Source organism: Rhynchophorus ferrugineus, unplaced genomic scaffold (assembly GCF_030347505.1).
Source record: "Rhynchophorus ferrugineus isolate W39M unplaced genomic scaffold, kcgeb_rfMv2 rfM9, whole genome shotgun sequence".
Lineage (NCBI taxonomy): Eukaryota > Metazoa > Arthropoda > Insecta > Coleoptera > Curculionidae > Rhynchophorus > Rhynchophorus ferrugineus.
In genome coordinates this window covers 13,557,755-13,570,302 of record NW_027472588.1, presented here as the reverse complement: position 1 = coordinate 13,570,302, position 12,548 = coordinate 13,557,755, and the positions used below count along the sequence as shown (strand labels likewise).

Sequence of the window (12,548 nt, the reverse complement as noted above, 5' to 3'; positions counted from 1 at the left end):
TTGCCAATTAAATTAAGTATAATGATCATAAGCATCCTATCAATAGTTGGACAAGTATTTACAAAAATCATCTAAATAAGAGTTCAAAAAGCTCACAACGCAAGAAATCGAACAAGTAGGCTTCATTTTCCTTAAATACCAGCTTTGGTTTAATATAGGTTTAATACATAAAGCAAAGCTTGTAGTACCACGACAGATATCACAAAAATGCATCAGAAATCCTCGGGTAACATCCAACTTGATTACTAACAAACATTCTCCAATAAACGAACTATTGATAATTTTAACCTTATTATTGTATAAAGGGTAAAAAGTATATAGTAAAGATATTATTATGTAAATAAAATTAAAGGTACGACCATACGCAATTAACACAAATATCTTGCCACGAAATATTGATAAAAAATAATATTTTATAACCATAAAATTAATATATGACCATAAATTCAGAACAATAAGCCTAACAAAACGCGTTAGTTCGGCAATTTAATCTAAATAACCGCATATAATTAAATAATAACTAAAAGAAACGTCTTTATAGATCAATGAGTGACAGAGAAGTCTGACGAGTTTATGACAACCGCCACAATCCTATTTATATTCTATACTAATACTAAGTTGAAAAAAAATGCTTTTAAAACCCGAAATTTTAAGTATATTGCGGAAGTTGTATCTTAGGAAACATATAATTATAGGTAAATATTGAGCATAATGATTGGACAACCTTGAAAGCTTTGAGAGTTGGTTGATAAAATCTTGTTATCGAAATGTATATCCAAGCACATCATACAGGTAAAAAATAAATAAAAATCAGAATGGACCAAACACAACCAAAATGGAAGATCTTTTTGTATAATTAGGTATAATTTTAATAAAAATTACGAAAGTAAGGTTGAATAAGTAAGGTAACACTAGGATATAACGCCATACTAGGACATTCATTTAAGAAACTGTATATCCGGTGGGTCGTGAAGGGAGAGATTTACTAGGAGCTCCTAAAAATTGTTTAGAGAATGGCTCCAAAATGTTACAGTATGTATCATTTAATATCGAAATAAACCAGTATTTCTTCAATCAGTGTTTTTAGTTCTCGTGCAAATTCCTTCCAAAAATAGTAGTAAGTGTTCGGACAAAGAATAGTATCGACAGCCACACATTTCAACCGACCGACCAGACGAACATTCCTACAGTAGGTGACCCCGACGTGATCAAAGTGCCTAGCAGGTAAACCAGTTCAACATAAGCCACTCGACAGGTGCTTGATGCGTGCATGAAAGGAGAGTACGAGAAAGGAACCCATCAACATCACATGGTCGACGTTATCCCACGAGACTAGCCTGATGGACGAAAACCACAGAGCCCATCATGCATAACATCAACACATAAACACCCTTGCATTACGAAACGGGACACGTAAGGCATCACACTTATAGGTACCCTCAAACAAATCGGAACGCGCCAAGACGAACGGCGTTCTGCTACAACTTCGATGGCAGCTGATCCCGTAAAACTCCTCGCTCAGGTTGGGATCTCCATCTCACAAGCAGTCCCTGGGCGATTCATAGCGTAATTGCGGGTGCACTCCGGAAACTGCACCACACAGAGATACGTTCCACGGCAGCTCCACTAGGAGGGGAGTGATGTAGCGACCGCTACGACCCTTTAGGCCACCACGTATTCACCTACAGCAAGTTCAAAGGTTGGCAACGCCGGTGGATTGGTACCATGCGGTGCCAGGCTCTCTTTTGTGTCACTCTCTTTTCTTTTCCCTATCCCGTTGTAACAGTGCCACTTCCACAGCGCTACCGCACTTCATTTACCTAACCTAATATCCTGTCGTTTCTCCCATCGACCACATGTATGAATCATTTAATATCAAAATAAACCAGTATTTCCTCAATCAGTGGTTTTAGTTCTCGTGCAAATTCCTTCCAAAAATAGTAGTGAGTGTTCAGACAAACAATCCCATCGACAGCCACACATTTCGGCCGACCGACCAGACGAACATTGCCGACCAACAGACGCACTTGCACTGACGTGCAAACTGATGTAAATAGTCCGTGCACGGACGAGTAAAAAATTTATGATTCCAATGTAATCTTAGACCTATCCAGAAAATCGTCAAACTTTAGATATCCTCCATCACGTAAGCACTGCATTACACTTGACATTCTGTGTTTAATAAACGGATCAAAATACCAAATTAATCGACTACTCAGTCGTTTCGAATCTGCAAATTTATTTTGCAACGCATTCGAATTACGATAATCCAGAATGTCACCTAATCACCATAATACATGCACCTACTAGATAACTATTATACGAAATTACGTAACTTAGTGATTTTTAAAGCAGGAAATAGACCAAAAATAAGATAATAAATTAGTATATGTAATACAACCACCCAAATGGATGTGATTCTATCTAATCTAATCTCTGTTATGAAACTTTTGCGTTTATATAAATAAAAAGATAAAACACTGTAACCAAAATTCTAACTAATATTATATTTCCTCTAGGAAAAATATTATACATTCTATTAGTAAATATATTTTGAGATGCAAAACTTGAGTTTGTAGATCATAAAGTTTTAATATTTACCCTAAATTAAATATTGAAGTACAAATTTCTGAGTTATTTAATTTTAGAACTTTTGCAAATATGTATGCCAGTCAGTTCTGCAAATATAAAATTGCTTTATTTAGTATTAGTCACATTTGGTATTTAATCGTATAACTATTATATTACAATCTTGTTTTAACAAAAGTAAAACGAAAAATAATTTGCTTGTTAAAAAACATAATGAACAATTTAGAGTATCATTATATCTGTTATATCATTATATGTTTTAACTGGAAAGGAATTTTTCATCAGACCAATTAAAAAAATATCATAATCGTCTAACAGAAAAGGCGTTAGCTTCCGTAACGACACATATATAACACTAGACTACATATATTTTTAGTGAGCGAGCGGACATGTCTTGAAACATCCACTGCATAATACCGATCTTGCTCTGTGTGGTTACCATTTGCTCTGGTTTCTGTAAAATTATCATAATATGATAAAACGGACTTCAAAAGAGGTGGCTCAATTATTTGCCCAGAAATCTTAAATCTAGTGCTTGAAATTTACATAAATAAATGCACTTTAAAAACCTTGATTAAAAATATTTATTTTGTCATCTTATCACTTTAAATTAAATGATATTACTAATAAGATATTATAATTAATTTATACAATTATAGAATATGTAAATGCATTTAACTTTTTTAATGACACAACTGAAGGTTATTCGTTTTATCTTATCTGAGATATTACGGTTTTGCATTTAGAAAAATGCAAAGATAATGATTAATTAAAGCTTTTATCCAATATAACATTTCCACTTCCACATAAATAATATAATATTACGAACTAAAATATCGAACGTTATATGCATAAATCAAAGAAATTCAAAAGTATAAGTAGGTGATGAAATAAATTCAACTGTAAAGGGTAAATAATAATAGTTTATCAAATATGTCGGCAATCTATATTAATATGAATCACGTGCTTTTAAAACTTATCTTTATATTTTAATTGAAGTAATACCTGAATGAAGAAACGCGTCTCACATAGTTGGCACGATTTAAAAGTAGCAATTTTTATTTAAACGTCAAGGAATGATCTAGACAACCGATAAAGTTAATTTGTAAGACTTAAAGGAAATCAAGCAAGTCCCAAAATTGTGTAAATCAATATTCAACTTATTAAGAATTTCAAAAAAAAAAACAGAATAAGTTGGCTCCCTTACTAACTAAAATCCAGAGATATTGAGTGATATCTTTAGGTTTTCTGCTTCAGCTGCTTCCTGTTTTATCAGATGATCACAGATGATTAAAATGGATCTAAAACAATGCATCTAAGCTTATAAAGTCATAGGATAAGTACGGTGAACCATCAACATCAGTCGCGAAAGCAAAATTAAGATATAACTGGGAGCAACTGCCAAATATAATTGATGAACTGTGTTGTACAACAATACTCATATAAAAACCATCAAAAATATTTGAAAATACTCTAATGGGATGTTTTTCCAAAGCCTGTGTGTTTCCCAATTTGCTGTTGTTTCCCCGTCCTAAGGAGGAAGAAAAGAACTAGCAATTTATGAGCAATATTCTTTCAATATGATTTTAGATAATCTATAATGTTATGGTTTTTCCTAAGAGATGGTCTATTCAGTTGCCTATCCTTGCCACTTGAAGATAAAGATTCAATAAAGCCATTTTGGTCATATTTCGTTCTTCTACTTACGAAAATGGAATTTGCTAAATGCTAGACCACACATATTTAGAATGATTCAGTGACCATAGAGTCCGGATCTTATCACATTTGACTACCAATGGTTCCTGTCTCTGCAAAACTCTCCGTGGTGTAAAGCTGGTTGCAATAAGTGTTTTGACACCTCTTGGTTCAATTTTTCGCCCAGAAATCTCAGAAGTTCATCAGAGAGATGGTCTATCCAGTTTCCTATCCTTGCCACTTGAAGATAAAGATTCAATAAAATCATTTTGGTCATATTTCGTCCTTCTACTACCGAAAATAGAATATGCTAGATGCTAGACCACACATATTTGGAATGATTCAGTGACCATAGAGTCCGGATCTTATCACATTTGACTACCAATGGCTCCTGTCTCTGCAAAACTCTCTGTGGTGTAAAGCTGGTTTCAATGAGTGTTTTGACACCTCTTGGTTCAATTTTTCGCCCAGAAATCTCAGAAGTTCATCAGTTCAGGTGGAATTAAGGTTTTATCGAAAATATGGTAAAACGTCAAAAAACAAAAATAAAATGGCTCACATATCGAAATTAAAATCACTCATAATTTATTTTCGATGCTTTTTTTGAACTATGAAATAAAACAACTGCATAGTGATATTAAGTCAATGTCAAGCACGAATTTGTTTTGAATGTGTGGAGTATTCCACTTTTTATCTTTCTGCCACTTGTTATGACTGTCTGATATAGTTAACAAATCCAAGATATCGGGTTCAATTATTTTTTAATTAGTTTGCTGCATAATAATACGTAATAATTATTTATAAAAGGCGCTTTATTTACGTTATAGCAAAAAATATAATAAAATTTAAAAATATAGACATCATGGCCAATCTGTAGTTTTGCGTTCACTGCTTATTATTTATCATAATCATAAAGTCCATAAGATCTAAATATATTAAACATGTTCCATAATTTGTATAATTTTCTATTACGAAGTACCGCCTAGCTACCATCTAATACGGTTTAACTTACGTAACAAACTACATACATTATTTTACCGCCTAGTTATTTCGAAACTTGAACTTGCAGTTTCTAGAAGATTCGGTGTCAACAAAACACAAAGAGGTCTTTATTAATTAAGCAACTGCTTATCAAATTTGTTAACTCGTCTAAAGCGCGTTTATTTAAAAAGAGACGACATAATGTTTGCAAATTTTCTGTGAATTAAAATTGCTGCATCCTGCAATCATACATCTTACGGTAATTATACTAATTGATGTAAATACTGTTTCAAATACGTTGTACACATTATTTCTCGGTTGTTTATAATTAGTTTGCTTAAAAACAGTAAGTATCTATATCTGTCTCAGAAATCAATATGGATAAAATATTTTTAACACAAAAATTGAACCGAGTTCAAAAAATAAATAAGGAACTGACTAAAAATTAAAAAGTATTCAAACTTAGATTTTTAACAAAAAAAAACGCTTTAAAATAAAATATGTACATAATAATCGTTGTAATAACTAAATAAAAATAAACAAAAACCTTATTTAACCTATCTACTACGCGTATTTTATATTCTACTATATACACGTAATTTAGCTTAATACCTACCTAAACTTATTTACCAATGCACAATATTATTTTAACTACTGCCAACTGATCAGTTTGTAGATTTCTTTTGCCCCTAATTTATATTTTTGGATATGTCACAAAATTATATTATTTTTTTTATAGTCGGCTAAAAATAACTAATTTTACCAGAGCAGCAATTTCCTCAAAAATTTAGTAAAAATCATAATTTAGCACCAACAAATAATATAAGATAATCCAAGTAGTATAAATTAAATATCCAGAGAGTGATAAGATTATCAATAATGGACAGGATGAGAAACAGAGAAATAAAAAAATATCTCAATATAAAGGGCCAGTGAACTTGGGACAAATGTACGCACGAGATTCAAGAGAAAAAAGAAGACAAACCCTGGCTGAAGCTGAAGCAAGAATATGAATAAGTATTAAAAAAGGTACTTTTGATTATATTCAATATTATTCAATATATACATTCAATAGAACCTCGGCTAGTTAATTAATTAATTAGTATTAATGCTATTAGCTAATAATTTTCATTTATCTTCATTGGTATCTCTGAATGTTACTCTTCATTGCGCTTGCTGATGTTTTCTAACAGAAAGGAACTATATTCTACAACATTTAGGAACTTCAACGCATTATAAAGTCTATTCATTTTATAATATTCGTAAAACGCAGTCATATATTCCCTGTATACACAATATTATGGAAACACTGTACATCAGAATCAGTAAACCAAAAGCGTTTAAAGCTTTTTTATGAATTGCTAACGACCTATTAAAGCCGAGCCATAACGGTTATTGCATCGAAACATTTTGCATTGTTGATAATTGACTTGTAGTGGCTAGCATTACCAGTTTCGTATAGTCGTAATAGATCATAATAAAACACGCCTTCAAAATCTAACCAAATGTGGAACAATACATCATGACCATTTCTACAAAATGTTACGTTCACAAAGCACAATTTACTTTAAGCCCAATTTAGTTAACTTACAATAGCTAATTTTAGAACGCCATACAAAATAGTTCGATAAAGACTCTGAATGAAATGACATTATAACTTATGTATTACGTACATAACATACATAACGTTAATTTATTACATTAATCGATAAGAGTCATTAACAAGAGACATGTCTTTTTAAGTTTATATCATTCATTTATTATTATTAATTACATGACACTATATTTCATTAATTATAAAGCTTAATATCTTTATGCGTATCTTAATAAAATTAGTATCTCCTTAAAAACAAAATATAAATAAAGTGAATTTTATTTCAGAGTTTTCGATGTTATGTTTAGAGTGACTCTTTGTTTAGATAACTAATGAACAATATCAAGGAAAACGATTTACCCTCCTAAGAAGGATATTTTAATCTATTTGTCTGTTAAAACAACTCAATATCGAACAACATGCGTTAAGAGACGTCAAACATATGTTAGGGTGCAAATTCCCTCTTTCATTCATCAGTGTGTGGTTTATAGTTCGAAAAATAAGTAAACTCTATTTACTACTAAGGGTTTTATATTATATATATATATATATATATATATATATATATATATATATATATGTATATATATATATATATATATATATATATATATATATATATATATATATACATATATATATATATATATATATATATATACATATATATATATATATATATATACACATATATATATTCTGATTGCTGATGATATTTTAAAATAGAGTTTAAATTTAAAACTAGGGTTTCATATAAATTAACTGTGAAGTATTGAATAGGTCCAGTTTCCACTTGTAAATCGTTGCTCAAATGAAATTATATCCAGTTATTTTTGAAATTGGTGCTAATGACGACAACAATATGGTGATCAAAGTCTAGAGAAGCTTCACAGAAGGTTGATAAACTCTCAGTTACATTAAGAAACGTAATTATAAGTGTAGGATTGATTAGAGTGGGATTGGCAAGGAAATGTTAAGGACTAGAACCAGAACTATAAAGGAACGGAAAAAGGAAGTCAGCAATTGCAAAGGTAATGTGTTCTCCATTACGACAATAATAATACGAAGTTCGCTTCGACAGAAACTTGTGCAAATTACTTGATTCAGTTTCTCGATCAAAAACCTCTATAATTTATTAGAGTTTAAAATGTATAAGAATACAATATAATAGAATATAAGAAAAATACTTTTAAAATAAATAATTATGAGGATTCTTAAGCCAAAAAAGTAAAAACCAACTAGCATTTTTCTGTTTACATTTTTTGTTCAGCAAAAGTAATATAAATACAATGCAAGTTTTACAGAACAAAGTCCTGAGAAGAATGATGCACCCAGCTACTACAGGACTGATTACTTAACACCGAGACCTTCAGATACCGACTGTCACTCAGGCAATCAAGAGAATTGTAAGGAGACATAAGACAGATGAATTGTCCAGAATAGTCAATAGAATTAGTTAAATTACCACAAAAAAACTGTTGGAGCTTAATATAATAATATTTGTTGTTTTAATGTAGGTTAAAATCAACAATAAAAATACTGAATACTTACAACAACATCCCATATTTATATCTCTTCTTCTTTAGGATATACCACCAAAACTTCGCACTTACGTTTATTAGAATCCATCGTGCTAACCAACACACAACTTAAAATCATTAATAAAACAGGAACGCTGAATTTCCCACCAACATTCGCGTCCACATGCTTCATCGCTTGTGATGTCCGGTGTGCTCTAAACTGCACACATCCATACACCTACACGCTGGAAATAAATTCGTTCTAATCGAATTAGAGACCATTAAAATCGAAGAGGTAAACATTTCTAACTGTTAATCAATTGAATTAAGATCGCGTTGGATTTTATCGAGATTTATTGGATGATATTTCGATCGGTCGTCTTGATTTAATCTGTTTGAACTGATGCAATTGGAAGGTGATTCCAAGTGATGGCTAGGTCATAAATCAAGTTTCAGGCAATTTTAAAACATATTGTTATTTGATCTACAGTGGGTTATTGTTTTCAAACTCGAAGCAAAACTAATAAAAAAAGGAAAATATGTTAAAAAACATTGCTTGCTCTGTATCAAATTGCATTACTCCACGATTAATGCTGTTGGTAATTATGCCGCAATGGTAAATAAGGATTGCCAGCAAGGAGCATACAATCACCATGAGTATGAATTTTTTTCGGGGCTGAAAAGTCCTCGACCTGACAATTGCATTTCTCAGTTTCAAAATTAATTTTTATTTTCTATTTAATCTCTTTTAACTTCAACATGCTTTGTCCAACTTTAGTAAGTCCAACCATAGTAAAACCCATTTTTGGGCAAAATTAGTTTTTTTTATTCAACATAATTCCCTTCAAGATTGATTGTAATTTATTATATGATGATACATTGATTGTAACGACCCTCCAACTTTTCGATACCATTTTTGTAGGACGATTTGTCCTTTGCTTCAAAATAAGCCTCTTCATTCAATAAAAACTTATTACCAGCGAGCATTCTTTTGAGATCTGAGAACAAGAAGCCCAATCATGGGTTTTTGCCATCGTTTTCACTGACTTGTGACACGGTGCATTGTTTTGGTGAAGCAGCACTTTCCTTTTCTTCAAATGCGGCTGTTTTCAGCGATTTCGTCCTTCAAACAGTCCAATAACGCCATGTAATAGTCACTTGATGGTTCCTTTTCAACAACAATGAAAGAAAGTCAATAAAAATTATTCCATGCGCATCCCAAAATACATACGCCATAACCTTACCTGCCGACTGTTTTCCCACGGTTTGTAGCGGGTTCATCGTGTCTAGTCCACTTGGATGACTCTCGATTGGAATTCGGAGTGAAATGATGGAGCCATGTTTCATCCATTGTCTCATATCGACGCAAAAACTCGGGTTTATTACGCTTGATCATCTTCAAACACTGCTCCGAATCATCAGCTCCTCGTTGTTTTTGGTCAAAAGTGAGCTCGCGCGGCACCTACTTTGCACAGAGCTTCCTCATATCCAAATATTCGTGAATTATATGATGTACACGTTCAGTTAATATCTTCGGTGGTTATTTCACTACGTCTAAACTTAGCATACCAATCTTTGATGGTTGATATTCCTGGGGCAGCATCCGGAAACTCGGCATCAAGCCAAGTTTTTGCTTCAACTATATTTTTCCCTTCAAAAGGCAATATTTTATCAACATGCAAAATTCCTTGTTATCCATTTTTTCACAATAAAAAAAGTTGCTTCACTCAAAATGCTATAATTCACAAATTAATGATCCAACAGCCATCAAATTTATAGACGCATCTTTTGAGGGTTAAGCCATTAAAAATCCGCTTCCTCAGAGTCATGCAGAAATACTTATTAACCATGTGAATGTTCAGGTAATCCAGCTCCTCGACAGCGAGGATTAGACACAACAACTCAAGAAGGCTTAAGCATTTTGATTTAGTGCTGTGTCGTATTAATATAAAAGCAGATGCTGATATTAGTGTATATAAATTGATGGAAGCTAAGAGTTCCTAATGTGGAAATATTTTTTTTAATTATTCAATATTTATTTTCTTTCGGTTGCTGTTCGTTTCCCATCAGCTTAATAGAAAAAGGAATGACCTATGTAATGACATATATCAACGTATCAGAATTTAGTTCCAATTCAATTACATATAGCAAATTGACAAAATATAATTTATTAATAAATTAAGAACCGGCCTTTATTAAATGTTCTTATCAAAATAGAATGATAACTTTCGTAAATAGACATGTGATTGTAATTTCTATAAATAATGAAACATACGATTCCAATAACCCGCACATTGCTGTTGTGTTATAACTTATATGGAAGTGACACAGTTTAAAACGTAAAATAAAACGGTGACCATTTCACTCATACGTCGACCATGAGCTAATATCTTATCCAATAAAGAAATACGTTTTTAACGATCATGTTACAAATTGCTTTTCTCGTTCAATGTATTAAAAGTAGGATTATAAAAGTTTTAGCTTTTAAAATAAGGATAATACTATAATTGCATTAACTCGTCTAAAACGTGAATGAAACTATTATATAAGATATCTAGTAATAATCATTTATATTTATTCAGCTGCTAAACTTACCATTATCAGGTAAAAATGTAAAATAAAATATTCCAAGAATAAAATTAAGTTCGAAGTGGTTTTTAGTGATATTATATTGCAGTACCTAATTGAAAATATAAACTAATAAATCGTAAGAGATTACTTGATAAGTTTCTTGAATAGGTATCTAAGGTATATATATAATATTATATCTAAGGTATATACAAATATCTAGGTATTATACTAAACCTTGGTTAAAAATCACAAATCGACACGGTAGGCAACCGCATATTTACCGGTTAGAAATTAACGGTTGACAATGCATGGGAACTGGTACCGATCGCATGGTAGAGGACAGAAAAGATTAGAGCGGTATATCTCTCTCGCATTTCTACTTCCACATTATATACATAGGTAGGTATTCTCTAACATTAGCCCTAACCTATATTGCTGTTACTCCTCAGGTAGTTTTCCCTTTTCTACCACGAGGGCATTCATCGGATATCCAGGACTGTCTCTTCGATTAAAGTGGTGAACATATTTCAGTGGCACACTCAACAATTTTTCTAGATATTATATATTTACCTCAACACCTGTATTATTTAGCTATTTTAGTGCTATGCTACAAATACATTTAATTTTTCGTTTCAATTTGAATTCTGATGTTTTGGATTTTGCAAGTAGCTCCAGTCGCGATTGAGTATATTTTACTACCACTTTTTACACTTCAATCAATATTGCAGTGTAGTATTACCACCACTAAATGATGCCAATGACCATAAACATAAACCATTGACATTAATTTCTCCATAGTCGAACTTTCCTGAAAGGTCTTCCCAACTTAATTCCAAACATAAGTCAGCTTCTGGAATGGAATTAAAATATTCTTGAAGCTGATTGTAGAGGTTAGCTTTAACAATATCTGAACTTGTTCCAGTAGATACCTACACAGATACAAAATGTGTTCTCACAGAATAATGACACTAGAAGTCATCGGTCAGTTGGTCGTTGATATATCTAATCGTTTATCGTATAATATCGTTGAATATAACCAAGGGATATTTTGCCTGCTGTTCTAAATTTATCAATCAGATGACGGTGTTAACTCCAGTGAAACCATAACAAAAAAAATAACGAAGTTGAAGGTCACAAGTTTAAATCATGGATCAAATACTCAAAAAGTTGTATTGAATGGACAATGTTAGGAAAATCAAGGCCTATACTAATGAACTTTGAACGCAACAAAATAAGTTTTAGTAAGCACGTTTGAGAGTTATGAAACGCTTATTGTAACGAATCTTCCAAACTCAATGTCTATTGCAAGATCAGCTATACTTTTCTGAAATAAATAGAAAAAAATTAAGAAGCGTATTTTTTGGAGGTTATATCATTAAAAGCACATACAAACCAGTGATTCTCACAGTCTAAAATTACAATGAACATTGCATAATTATGGCCTTCATAAAACCCATAAATATTAGTGCTAAAAACAGCAAATTACTTTGCATAATAATTACGAAAACAGAAACCTGTTTGTTCTTTATAATAGTATAAAAATGAGGCTCTTCTATTTTAGCGATTGTTTATCGACAAGAAGGTTAATATGTTTGAGA

At 31.7% G+C, this 12,548-nt stretch overlaps 1 protein-coding gene across 6 annotated transcripts in view; it reads right to left on the bottom strand.

Annotated features, from left to right (window-relative positions):
* Nucleotides 1-12,548, bottom strand: part of LOC143202292 (uncharacterized) — a 157,834-nt gene that overhangs the window by 30,942 nt on the left and 114,344 nt on the right. Inside the window, exon 1 of one of the 6 annotated variants that reach the window (XM_076413718.1) lies at nucleotides 8,411-8,596. The exons of the other annotated variants lie outside the window; for them this stretch is intronic. The gene's annotated coding sequence lies outside the window, so the exon portion shown is untranslated. Of the gene's footprint in view, nucleotides 1-8,410; nucleotides 8,597-12,548 lie in introns of those variants that run through there. 6 annotated transcript variants of the gene reach the window in all.